General features: G+C 40.1%; 1 protein-coding gene across 2 annotated transcripts in view; it reads right to left on the bottom strand.

Moving 5' to 3' along the window:
• LOC139587666 (solute carrier organic anion transporter family member 1A2-like) overlaps window positions 1–4,213 on the bottom strand; it is a 42,678-nt gene extending 38,465 nt beyond the window's left edge. Inside the window, exon 1 of one of the 2 annotated variants that reach the window (XM_071422058.1) lies at window positions 4,193–4,213. The gene's annotated coding sequence lies outside the window, so the exon portion shown is untranslated. The remainder of the gene's footprint in view (window positions 1–4,192) is intronic. The other variant, XM_071422062.1, reaches the window with a different exon arrangement.
• Between the last annotated feature and the right edge of the window lie 9,636 nt (window positions 4,214–13,849).

The raw sequence follows: 13,849 nt of genomic DNA, 5'->3' as shown, positions 1-13,849 counted from the left end.
AGAAAGAAAAGGGTGATGAAACTGGAGGAGGGGATAAATAATGTTAAGGTTGCAAAATACACAAATTCGTTGTCCATGATCAGTAAGCAACTGGCAGAAATTTTCTTATTTCTAAATTGCCTGCTGCACTATGGTACAGGAAGGAGAGAGGAAAAACCAACATTGTGGGGCAGAGTATTTTTTGTCTCAGAGAAAATACAAATCTGAAGCAGCCTCATACAGGAGGGGATGGTCAAGAGAACCTTCAGAGGAAAGATTTTTTTCCTTTTTTTCCTCTCCCCTTCTTGTTTTGGGAAAGTTTGAAGGGAGGAGAGAATCAGTGAACTAAACATTGCTGTGAAAAGAGCAGAGCACAGACAGGAAGAGATAACAGAATGTTTTCCAAATCTGCACACAGACCCAGCTTAACACAGACTCTCAGTCACAAAAACAGCCTGACCTGAATGTACAACTCAAGCACAAACAACATGGATTCATCTAGTGACCAACATGGCACAAAAGAGTTTTCCAACACTAAGGCCAAAAACAAAAGAAGAGGGTGAACACAATTTTGTTGCTTAAAAACAAAATTTTTGGCCAAAAGTCACAGAGACTTTCAGGCTTGTATCAGAGTTTTCAGCCTTAATGAATCTGTACACTCCTACAAAAGCATTCTACCACATGTTCAGGTAGTTATTTCATGATTCCTTTAACAAACTGGAGGGCACATATTTCTGGTGTGATTTCTTATAAAAGTAATAATTATGTTAAGATCACTATCAAGCCATGCAGTACAAATCAGAATCATGGGTTATCCTGAGTTGGAAGGGACTCACAAGGATCACTTGAGTCCAACTCCTGGACCTGCACAGGGCAGCTCCAAGAATCCCAGAGCATTTTCCAAATGCTTCTTTCTACAAAACCTGGCTAGAATAAAACACTTGTAAATGAGGAAAAAACTTGAGTCAATTTAAAATCCCAAAGCAGAGTGATTTCAGCTCCCTTGCATCACTAATAAAAGCAAACCTGACATTTGTGGGAGTTCTGCAGCAAAAGGACCTTGGCCCTATGTATATCTGTGTGCATGCACAGGGTTAAACACAGCACAGCACAAAATCCTGCAGCTTCAGGCAAATAGGAATCCCCTCTTTGCATTTCATTTGTGGGAAAACACACTGAAGTTCCCAGGTTCTGCTAGGCCTCAGCTGACTAACCCAACATTTTATTATTTATAAATAATAAATAAAAATATTATTTTATAATAAATATTTTAAAATATTATTTTATTTATTATTGTTTAATAATAAAAATAAAACTTATTGTTTATAAATAATAAATTTCTAAAACTCTGCCAGAACTAATATTAAAATTTATTTTATATATTTTTGACAAATTCTTTTTGTCAAAATTCTCTATGATCAGTGCCAAAAAAATAAGAATATCAGAAGAGTTTTAAAGCAGGATGCATGTTATTTCCTGCTTTGGGAGATGGTGAAGAGCAAGATAAGTATAATTTATTAATCTATCAATATCGTGATCACTGGCCTTGCAGGTAAAGTAGGAAAAAATGAAGGATAACATGATTCAACTCAGGAGGCACCTAATCAGCAGCCTGGAAAATATGCCAGAGATGAAGTGAAAACAGAGAACAGCTAAGGTAAAGGGATGTCTATGGGTGGTAGAGCTAACTTTGGCATTTTTGAGACCAAAATGCATCTCAGGGGCTCACCAGATGAAGAAATAACTCTTGGGTCTGACTCTCAGGACTCAAAGAAGAGCATAAGCTTTGGACAGGTTTTCTACACAGAAACTAGCTTAATTCTAGAGGTGAAAATCTCATTTTCTTCATTCAATCATCATATTAGGTAACAAGTTTAAGTAAAGGCTGCAGGATTTAGCCTACTGCTGCTAAACATTTACAGAAAGAATCAAGACTGTGCATGTTTAAAGAAATTGGTTTTTTACCCTCAATTCAGCATGGCAAGAAAGTGACACAAGTGACATCAACCAATGGCCATAAATGTCACTGCTTGTATATTACACCATATTTACTGATATATCCTGGAAGGGACTGGAGATTGGGTGGGTGACTAATGCTTAGGGTATAAATTGCTGAGAGGAGAAAACCAAATATAACTGTGAACTTCCTCCTCACACAAACACATCTGTCACATTCTGATAATATGAACTGCAGCTCTAATCAAAACTGAGCTGAACAATGGATTTTAATCCAGATATCTGCATCCAGTGTGTGTTCCCTCACCAAGTAAGACTCCTGAGTGTGTTGGGTTGTATTTCCACAGAATTAAAGAATTACAGAACTAGCATTAATCTCCGTGGCATCAGCTTGTCTTGTGTCTGCCATGTCCCACAAAATCTCTTTTTTCCCCTCAAAGTTTGCATAATATCTGATGACTGGGATCAAAATATCCATCAAAGGAGTTGCCACAGACTGTGAACTTGGTATTTTACAAGATGAGTGCCACTCTGTGCCTCACAATCTCTCTCTGAAATACCTGTTTGAAAATTCCCTGGTGTTTCAAACTGAAAAAGATAAGCTAAAGACCTACAGAAATTGTGTACCTGCCTCATCGTTTTCCATGGTGTTTCAGTCTCAAACCTAATAAACACTGCTTAATAAACACTGTTAATAAAGAAACACTATGGCTGTAAGCAGGCAAGAATGTAGATATAAAAGTTACAATGGTGCTGTGAATATGCTTATAAAGCTATTTTCTTTGGGTAAAATGTTTTGCTATCACTAGCACCTTGGATTTTTAGAGTACTGTGGAATTCTTCTCTCAAAACAGCAAGTTTGATAGTGAAATTCACATAAATCTTCAGACTTTTCAAAGCAAAGATGAGTACCAAAGTCACACACACCACATATCAGGCAATGTTTGAATACAAAGCCAGTCCCAACAAAGCCTGAGTGCACCAGCAAAAGATAAAGCAGGAATGTTTTCTCTAAGGATATTTCACTGAATATCACCCATTATCATTCTGTTTAACCCTTTAGTGCATCTGCTTGTGTCAGTCACTTATACACTCTTTAAACCTCTGTTATTTCCCTCCACTTTCTTTTATTGTATATATATATATAATATAAGTATAATGCTTTTACTTTTCAATGCATTATTTTTGCATTATTATTATGCACTTTTCAATGCTATTGCTGCAGCCACAGAGCATTTCCATTGCACTTATCTATGCTGTTCCAAATATGCAACAAATAGATGTAAGAGAGCTTTTCCTGCTGGAATTTTCCCTGCTCTCCTGGCCTGATGGGTTTCTCTTATGAGCTCTGAGAACTTCTCACACCCCAGATAGCTCAGGTACTCTGAATGGCATAAAATTAGTAGGATGGTTTTTGAGATAGTGTTGGAAACAGAAAAGGATTTAATAATAGATAAAATAATGAAGACCTTATAGAGAAAACCTGAGTTAGGGGCAAGAGGTTTTTTCTCCTGCTAAAACACACCACAAAATTAATTTTTGTTGTTGTTCTTCTTCTATTTTTCTAGTGAATTACCTCGGTGGGACTTCTTGGCCTCTGTCTAATTGCACAGCCTCAGGTCCGAGCTGAAGTCTAAAAGGTCCTATGACCTTTTTGTACTTTTGTACCTTTATGACATATTTGTACTAAATTGGGAGAGAAATTTTGGGGCTTTTTGCCTTTTTAAGCAGACAAAGAATAATTTATTTACTCAAAATTAACAGAGAGCACTTTCCTACACTAGCCCTGCAGCCTCTTGCCCCAATCCCTTCTAGAGAGCCATGGCCACTGTCCTGCTATGGTGCATCTCAGCACAGCCCTGCCATCTGAAATCCATAAATCAGGGCCACCTGGAATAGCATCCTGCAGCTGCTGCTGCCCAGGGAATCGCAGAAAACAGAGCTGGCCAGACTGGCTGCACACCTAAATAAAATCACACAGCTGAATCCCCACACAAGTGAAATACAACCCAAAGGAAAGGAAAATAGCATTTTTCTAGTGAAACCCAGATCAGCATCGATTTCCATAAATGAGGCTCAGCCTGAGCTGCCCAGGGAATGATTGCCTTGAGCTGTGCTGTGACAGGAACATGAAAAGTCACTTCTGGTGGGACCCCAGTGCCCTTTTCACCTCCCCACTACCAAAACTGACCCCTTCCCCCCTTCTACCTCCACAGCAGCAGTTCCTCAGTGCAAGCCATGGGTCACCCACACTCACCCCTGCTCCAGCTGGCTCAGAACTGGCTGAGGAAGAGCTGCAGCCCCTCCTGAGGAAGAGCTGCAGCCCCTCACTGCCCCGAGTTCCTCCCTCCCTCCACACCCAGGTCCCCTCTCTCCAGCAGAGCAGCTCAGTGCTCCAGCTGCTCATCTCTCTTTCAAAGAAAACTTAGGAATAAAAGCAGCTGGGAGGCAGGAAAACGGCCAAGTTTGTTTGCCCTTGAAAGGAGGTGGTCACACACAGAGAAAGGCAAAATGTACAGAGAACTCCTGAGGAAATAAATCCACACTGCTATCTCCTCTGCATCAGTCACAAGTGGCACAAGCTGGGCAGTAAGAGACCATGGTCACAATCCTGAGGTACATTTCTTTTGTGCTTTTTCAACATGCAAAGGAAGCCCCAGCCTAAGGGCACACACATTGCCAGGAGGAAACACCTCACCCATGGGCCAGGGTTCCCTCTCACTGTGTGTAAAAGTCAAACTGAGAGTTTCACTTAGTGCCAGAAACCTCCTCAGAATATAATGGCAACTTCTATAAGCAGCAGGGTCAGCAAAGAAGGCTTGAAATAAGTTTCAGAGACAGAAACTGTGACCATACATATATGTGCACATTTACAATAATACCCACAGGTGACTCCTGCAAGCCAGCAGGAGTGTATTTCTACAGAATGAAACTTTTGGGAAACAGAGAAGACAAGGGCTAAATACTTGCTGAGCAGCAAAATTTTTTTTTTTTCCTGAGGTCACCCCTAAAGTGTGAAAACCAGAGCCAGAGAAGCCTGGTTACCCAGCACTTTCCCTTGAAAATCTCAGATGCTGGCAGTGCTGGAGGCTGTGAAGTGAAAGGCAGGGACAGCCCCACACTGTGAACCCTCTGGCTGAGGGGGAAAAACCTCCAGAGAAGGAGAGCAGGAAAAAAGCAGAGAAGGAAGCACACTTTAATTCTCAGCTTGCATGTGCTTCATCTAGCAGGGCTCTGAGATACTCTTACATTTTTGTGTAAGCAAATTGAATCATTAAGTTTTCTTACTTAACTAAGAATCCAGTCAATAACAGATTTGCTACAGGTCAAAGGACTGATTCCCTGAATGAAATACCAGCAATGAGAGTCAACATAACTGATTTAAAGGGTCAAGGTGTACTAAATACAATAACTCTACAGATTTTTGTATCTTATGGCTACAGTTTTCAGAGGGGCACAAACCAGCACAATTAGTGGAAAGGCTGAGCTGGGGAAGAGGGGGTAGGAAATTATCAAAATACCATCAAAACAAAAATAAAAGCCTCTGTGAATGTAAAAATAGGGGGAGAAAAAGGAAAGAAAGGGGAAAGAAAGAAAGGGGAAAAAGAAAAAAAAAAAGAAAAAGTAGAAGGAAAAAAGAAAAGAGAAGACAACAGCTACTCAGCCTGTCAAGAATCTCCTGAAGTGCCATTGAGATCAAACAGGAAGAAGGGCTGAAGGGTTCTCAATATTGTGATGTGCATCATTTCTGGGACATGTGAAGAATTAAAATACCTCCTAATATTGTTTAGGTTCAGAGCTTACATTAGGCATAGGAAAAGAAGGCAAAGAAGAAGAAAAAGCACTGGGCAATGAAATGCTAACAGAAGCTATATATAGCTCTTAATAGAAAGAAGAAAATCATATAAAAAGAAAGTGAGCTAGAGAAAGGAGAAATTAATATAGGGGAGAAAAAAAAGAAAAAGGAAAACAGGCTGAAATTTAGAACAGTAATCTAATTCTTCAGCACACAATCTGGAGAACAGAAAGATACCCCAGAGGCTGTTTTTGTACCCTGAATACCCACAGTAAGGGCAAGAAATTTAAACTGGACAAGACATTCAATTGATAAAGAAAGTGCTAATCAGAAAACTCATGAGCAATTAACTAAGGCAAAAAAAAAAAAAATCTATTCACACTGAGCTCTATAAACAAACAAACAAAAAAAAATGGTGTATGTAGCAGTCCGGTTCTACTGGAGTGGGTTTGGAAATAAATAGAAATATTTCTACCATGGCCCAGCATACACATTCCTCGGCCTTTCCTCACAGTAGCAGTGCTCCATCCTCTGATTCCCTTGGTGCCTCCCCTGGACTTGTTCCTGCTTTAGCAGGTGCTCCTTCCTCTTTCTATCCCAAAAACCATGAAAAATCTACATGATGCATCAGCACTCCTGCAACCCACCACTCTGACAGTCTGTAGTCCCTTGCTGCAACAAATACTGCAGTCACCTGCTGCAAATAATAAATAAATAAACTCTTTCCTGCCTGAGATTTGGAGCAGGATTCAGGCACCCAGGGTTCAGGTACCTGGGCTGCAGGACAGTAAGAAAATTTTCATCACTGAATGTATTATTATAATGATAATATCATTTATTATGATGTTTGATCTTCAGTTACCTTTGAGTAACCTTTTTCCAGAGATACAACTGGAATTGTAAGCCTCCAATCCATCCAGTCAACAATAAGCAATTATTTGGTTTATATTGTTTTGTTAATACTTTTCAAATTTTCAGAAATAGTATCAGCACATTTCATTCATCAGCAGTACTGTCTGGCTATACACTTTATTGCTATACAATATGCTATATGCTTATTTTCTAACACAAACTATATAAAAAATACTCCTGTGAATGTATGCTATAGTAAATCACATTTCTAAATTGACCTGTACTTAAACTGTGATGAAACTTTTATAAAATGTGAATACTTCTTCCTCTGAAAAATGTGATTATTAAGCAAGGGCCTTAGGGTGCCCAACAAAGTCAACAAGTGTTTTGCTTTTGCTTTAAGCCACACAATTCTCTTATTATTCTCTGCACTGAAAAGAACAGTGTTTGCTGTGTCAACATAGCAAATGTCCAACAGTAAATACTGGAGCATATGAAATAGCAGATTTATTTGTCAAAATACTTTTGGAGAGAAAGGCTTGTTTGTGGATGTGAAAAGACCAAGGGACACTTTCCAGTTTCTCACTTTTGGTGGTAATTTTAAAGAACAATACCTAAATCAGGTAAGCACTCTCAGAATCAGGTTGCAAAAGATGTGCTATTTAACACACTTGTATTTTTTTGAAAATAACATATTGAAAAGAAAGGAAGATTACAGAGTATTTAAAAGCAGAAATCTGTTCCTTGACTGTGTAAACGAAGGTGGCTTGCAGCCAGAAGAACTGTGATGCTTACATTCCTGACTCACTCCTTCATTTTGCCACCAGTAAATCCACAGGTATTCTGTGTTTACTGGAGAATCTTTTCCAAAAATTATAAAAAACAAATGTAAAAGTTGTCTTTTGAAAGAAGCTTTCTAAATGTGGATTTTGCAAAGTTAATGCCCATATTATTCATACTTACATAAGCCCCCATGTTCAGATCCCAACAAGGTGATTGTTAAGGTCAGGATTTTTCTGTCAAAAAATATTTTGATTTTAAAACTAGATGAACATATTTATAATTTCATGAATTCTGCCCAGAAGATAGGGTCATGCTGACCTTTTCAGAGAAATTATATGACAAAGGAGAAAGTGATCCTGATAGCATCGTGCTACTGGAAAAAAAATCATGTTCCAAAAACTTCATCAAGTTCAACCTCTGATGCACCAGCAGAGTTAAATGATAGGAAAATGAATCATCAAAAGGGACTGATGGAAAAAATATTGCAGAAGAGTTTCTCCCTCTGCAAATGACAGAGAGAGAGAGAAAGGAGAGAGAGAAAGGAGAGAGAGAAAGGAGAGAGAGAAAGGAGAGAGAGAAAGGAGAGAGAGAAAGGAGAGAGAGAAAGGAGAGAGAGAAAGGAGAGAGAGAAAGGAGAGAGAGAAAGGAGAGAGAGAAAGGAGTTATGCAGTCAGAAAGCAAGAGGGCAGAAAACAAGAAATGTGCTTTTCTTTATGTGCAGCATTTTGATGGGTAGATGTATACTGGCCACACTTGCTCAGAAAAGGAAAATTTGTTTACTTTGTTGGTTACTGCAAAGCTTTATGATAAATTAATTTAATTTGCAACATTCTTTCTTCCACTTCAGTACTATTTACAGATTAGCCCAAGCAGAACTCGTCTTAAAATGCCACACCTCAAAATGTGCTTCCTACAAACATTCTGTAAATTAATTTTCTATAAACACCAGAGAAACATTTGCCATTTTCCTGTACATCAGGCTGGTCAGAGGCTCAAGGCAGGCAATACTCAGCCATCATCATGCCAGAATCACAATCCCTGTCCCTCTGCTGTTATTCACATGGGAATTGGTAAGGCACTCCTGCAGGAGTACATTTAGATTAGATAAAAGGAGGAAATTCTTCTCTGTGAGGGGGTGAGGCCCTGGCACAGGCTGCCCAGAGCAGCTGTGGCTGCCCCTGGATCCTGGCAGTGTCCAAGGCCAGGTGGGATGGGGCTCTGAGATGTGGTCTAGCTAAAAGGTGACCCTGACCATGGCAGGGGGTTGGAACAAGATTAATTTTAAGGTCCCTTCTAACCCAAGTTATTCTATAATTCTAAATATTTTTATGAAGTTGCTAAATGCAATTTTCCTTCCAGCCTTCCCTGTGCTGTTGGAATTATGATTTGTCAGATATTCAATTTTTTTTTTTAAATAAGAGCCTTAAAATGTTGTAGGGTTTTTGTGTCTGTTTGTTTTATTCTGTGTGTGGGAGTACACCATTTTTCTAATGGGATGTCTATGCTAAAGACAAAGATGCCACAAGTGATTTAAAGCCCTAAGTCACCAGGTGTTTCCAATAACTGATAGTTAAACCACTAGATTTTCTAAACCCATTGCTCTGACAAGTCATGGTGATACCTGAATTTATCTCCAGCTGCAAAGCCCTCTTGATCAGTATGCCTCCTGAGCAAACTCTGGGTCTGCATGTGTTAAAAACATCAATAATTATACTTTTTTACTCAATTTTTTTTCCACAAGGGATTCCTTCTGGGGCTATTCCATTCTGCAAGAATGAGATCTGAGTTGCACATGACACTTGCAGAAGTCTAATATCCATGATATTTCTCCATTATGCAGTATTTAAACTGTCACTGCTGTAAGAAATCAAGGTCAGGGGAGAAGGATTAACTTCCAGGTAGAAGGAACAAATAATTGAAGTTTGGGATTTTAAAATATATTTCTATGTATCTCCTTAGCAGTGGAGCAGCACTTTCCCCTTGCTAGCAACCTTTGTTGAGTTTGGTCTGAATTCCACATCAGCCAGCGCTGCTTTTTCAGGTGCAAGCATTGTATTTATCCAGAGACACATGTTGGCAAACAGATATGTTTGGTGGGAAAACATGCAGAGCCATCAAACCATGCAAAACTTGGTAACATTCCAGGAAAAATTTTGTATTGTGGAGTGGAAGAGGTGACCCCACAAAGGAAAGAATAAATTTGTCAAAAATGAGTTTGTCAAAAGGAAAGAAGAACGTGGCCTACAAAGATCCTGAAAGAAAAGTACAGTCACTGCAGAATATCCTTATCTCTGCAAATGATAGATTTTTTACTCTTTTCATTAAGTCCTCAGTTAGAGCAACCTGAGATAGGCTTATCACTTCTGTACAGTCAAAATAAAGTTACACAGAAAAACAGTAGATTATCTTGGTTCCATTCCTTACTCGGAATGATCAAGCTCCATTTCCAGAACTACAAATCACAGCATGACTTTTTGCCATCCCTTGCTTACCTGTGAAACATGGAAAGCATTTGGAGATCCTGAGATGAAAGTGGTCTTAGCACACCATAAAAATGAATGACACAGAACAAAAAAAACCAAAAAACAAAAAAAACAAACAAAAAAACAACAACAAAAAAAACCACCAAGAAAACAAAAACAAACAAAAAACTCCACAGAAAAATAAATTGTTTAAGCAAATATGTTTAAAGTAAATCTAGTTTATAGTCACAATGCTACTAAATCCCCTGGTTTAGAATGCAACTTCTTACATATGGAAAAACTACAGCCAGAGTTTTAAAACACTACATAGAAACCATGTACTGAGTGAAATTCTCAATGGCAAGGCACCTGTGGCAGAAAATCAGGAAATAACCTAATGTACAATAAAACACTACAGTTGTTCATCATAAGCCCCTGAAGAAATGACAGAAAAATAAATCAGTTCACAGAGGAAGTTTCTGTCGCAGTTCTGAGAGTTTTATTTATCAACAAACAAGTTGAGCTCTGTGACAAGACTACATTAAGGGAACTATTAAGCTAAATGTGCCCAAATGTTGTTTGTTTTACCTATCAAAAGTTATTAGTGTCAGAACCGAGGCCAACATACAGGCTTGGAAAGAGAGACACAAAAGCTGGTTGTTTTAGGCTGTTCTTTTAAATCACAGCTAAGACTCTGCATGGATAGCAGCTTTTTTCCCTAAAAGCTAAGATAAGTCAGGAGACAGCACAAAACCTCAAAAAATTTAAAGGTTAAATCTTTATCTTAGATGAAAATCACCCTGGGGGGAATTACGTGTACATAACTAAACAACCAGTGAACATAACATATATATACATTTATATTTATATATAAAACGTGTGGATACCCTGGCTGCCTGGCCACATCAACACAGAGACATTGCTTGGCCCAGCTGGCCACAATGGATACCCAAATATGTTCTGCAGACATAAGGTGTGTGATGCACCTGCTTTAGAATTATCCACAATATTAACTTACATCATATTTCTTCCAGAGGTAGATGATTCAAATCTTGGCCCACAAGCAGAGGAACGAGGGGCATCTCTGACCACATCTAAACTGCCAGCTCCCTCCTGCATTGACGGTGTGTTGAAACTTTGCAGGGAGAGGCAGCAAAACCATTTGAAGGGTGGCTCCTAACAACTTTTGGCTGCGGCCCCTGAATCAAAATACACCCAGCATTGCACCAGGGATGGATCTCAGCTGGAACTTGTTGCCCAAATCCAGGAGGCAGCCCAGGGGCAATCTTCTACACAATGAGCATGAGCAGAGCACCAGGAGATGGATGAGAGGTTCAAAGAACTGGAGATGTACAAAAACCTGCAGATAAAGAGATTTCTGGCAGGCACTCACAGGCTGGAATTCCCTGGTGGTCCCTCTCTCACCTGGGAGCTCCAGTGCTGCCAGCCTGGGAGCCCTGGAAGCTCTGCCTGTCCCTGTCCGTCTGTGGCCTTCCCTAGAGCTGTGGGAGCCCTGTGGAAGCTCTGGCTGTGCCTGTGCCTGTGCCTGTCCCTGTCCCTGTCCCTGGTGGGTCTGTGCCCTTCCCTGGAGCCTCTTGGTGAGATTCCCTGGATGCACCTGACTCACCACATGCCATACCTGGGTCTGCTGACCAGCCCCTTAGCCAGGACCCACAGGAGAGGCACAAACTGCATGAGGTCACCCCAACTCCCGGTTTGTTCCCCCCTGAGCGCAGCTCTGCTTCCACAGCCCCCTCAAGCAAAACTGCTCTCCTCACATGCTCCTGCCCTGCCAAAAAAGTGTTGCTATCACCTTAGAAAATCTAGACTCTTTTATTAATAGTGCAGAGGAAGCATTGTTCTGGGAACAGCATCTGTGAGTGGTCAGGACAGCAGGAAATAAGCAGATGAAGTGACGCTGGCTGTGGCAAGGATGCTAGAGGGGAGAGGAGGGAGGGAGGGAGGGAGGGGGAAACACTTATACAAATATAAAGCTATATGGGGAAAAACAAATTTTCTATCCTATCCTGAAAGCTAATCACTTCCCAAAGCTGAATTTCCAGCCAGATGCTGAGGTGGCTCTGTGCTTGACCTAGCTGGAGCCAGGCTTCTCTTCACTGTGCCCATCTGTCCAGGGGCAGTGCAGGTGACAGGGGAAGAGGGTGCCTGCAAAGGGAGCAGTGTCACAACCCCTAATACTGTAAATTTCCCTGGCAGAACTAATCCAGGCTGCCACGGGCAGTGGCAATTAATGGGAAGTGACACAACTGTGTGGTCTGAAAATGAGGTAACAGAATAGAAGTGTCACTGTGCTTCCCAGAGCAATGATAAATGATGTCACCTCTGTTTCAGGATGTTCCAGGTGAGAAGCAAGCTTTAACCACACAAATTAAAGAAGGAGAATGAAAAGGTATTACACCCAAGAATAAAAAAAAATAGGTTACTGTTGTATTGCTTGCATTCTTGCTATGCACCACCTCACTGCACACACTGAGAATCCATGTGCTCTTGTCCCTGAGAAAACAGGCCTTGCTCCATACCTAAGAACACATCCATTCCAGCTATTATTTTGCTCTCCACATGGTTGACTCACAATGGGTGGGCTACAGAGTGGTTACAAGGCTCAGGTAATCCTTAAATGTTATTCACAGAATTCCCCATTTCTGGGGAAACTATATTGGCTTCCCTCAGCAGTCAGTTGATCCAATTATACTTTTCATATGTCTTTCAACCTCTTTCTAAATTCTGGGCTTGTTTAGGTATTTGTTTTTGTCCAGACAATCTTAAAGAAATGGGGAGCTATCCAGATTTCATTTTGAAAAGCTAGCACTAACACAAGCCACACAAAGGGTGTTACATTAATATTTTATTTGGCAAATACACCAATCCCAGAACAAATCATAGTATTCATAAAGTAAAATATTCTCCATGCAGATTAGCAGTCCCTTCACACCAGGAGGTTAAAAAATGAGTACATTGTCTGCTTCCAAGAAAAAAAGGCCTGCAAAATGGTATGAGAATTGAAAAATGCAGAATTTGCATTTTTCTCCCAGCCAGTTACTCACATACAGGTGCCTTACAAAAAACAATTAGAAGGGCTTCATAGCATGCTTAGGTGTATACAGGACAATACCGATTTCTCTTGTTTTAACTGAAGCACTTTCTGACTGTGAATTAACTAAAGAGACCATCAGAATCACAGGTCATCTCAGACATGTGAAGTCTCATGAAAAGTGTTCATGAATGAGGTGCTCTTCAGAAGCTCACATCTTTTCTGCTTTCCCCTAACAAAGGCAAACTTAAAGATTAATGTTCCACTAAGAGCCAAAGCAAAATAAACTTCTCACAGATCCATGGTAATAATGTTTACTCGCAGTCACAGAAATGAAAGCAGAACCCAGTCAACATATTTTCACTGGCAAACTCCTGAATGTTTTTGCTAACTGCTGTAGTTTCAACTAACAAAAATATTATGACAGCACAAAACATTCATTTAGCTGGTATTTAACTAGGCATTAATTTATTTTCAAGTCCAATGTGTCAAAATTACAATGCTTGGCACACAAATGTTTCTAGAGGAAAAATCCTAGTGGTAATCATTGCAGAAATAAAGAAAACGTACTAATCTCTGGATATCTTGTTGAAGAATACACCAAAAGCAGCTAAATTCTGCTTTTGAATGCACTGAAATGACAATAGAATACATGAGCATATTGTAGGGGCATTTCCAAGCAGCCTAGTGAACATTTAGGATTCAGCATTGCACAGAGCAGCTCTCCTGGCTCAGCAGGTTCAGGTGTGTGCTTCAGTGGGGGTACAGCCTGGTCTTCTCCATCCTGCACACATCCCTTGGCCTCAGGATTAATTGTGGCTCGAAAATGTAGAAAATGCAGTGAGGAGTCTGTGGTCAGCTCCCACTCAGCACAGGCGATTACACCACCTGCACGGCCTTGCCTTTATCTAACGCTGCAGCGAGTTCTCATGAGAACATCTCTTTGTTTGACAGCAGAAATTATTAATA

Source organism: Agelaius tricolor, unplaced genomic scaffold (genome assembly GCF_023055355.1).
Source record: "Agelaius tricolor isolate 1412-34295 unplaced genomic scaffold, bAgeTri1.0.p SCAF_3, whole genome shotgun sequence".
NCBI lineage: Eukaryota > Metazoa > Chordata > Aves > Passeriformes > Icteridae > Agelaius > Agelaius tricolor.
This window is presented reverse-complemented; position numbering and strand designations above follow the sequence as displayed.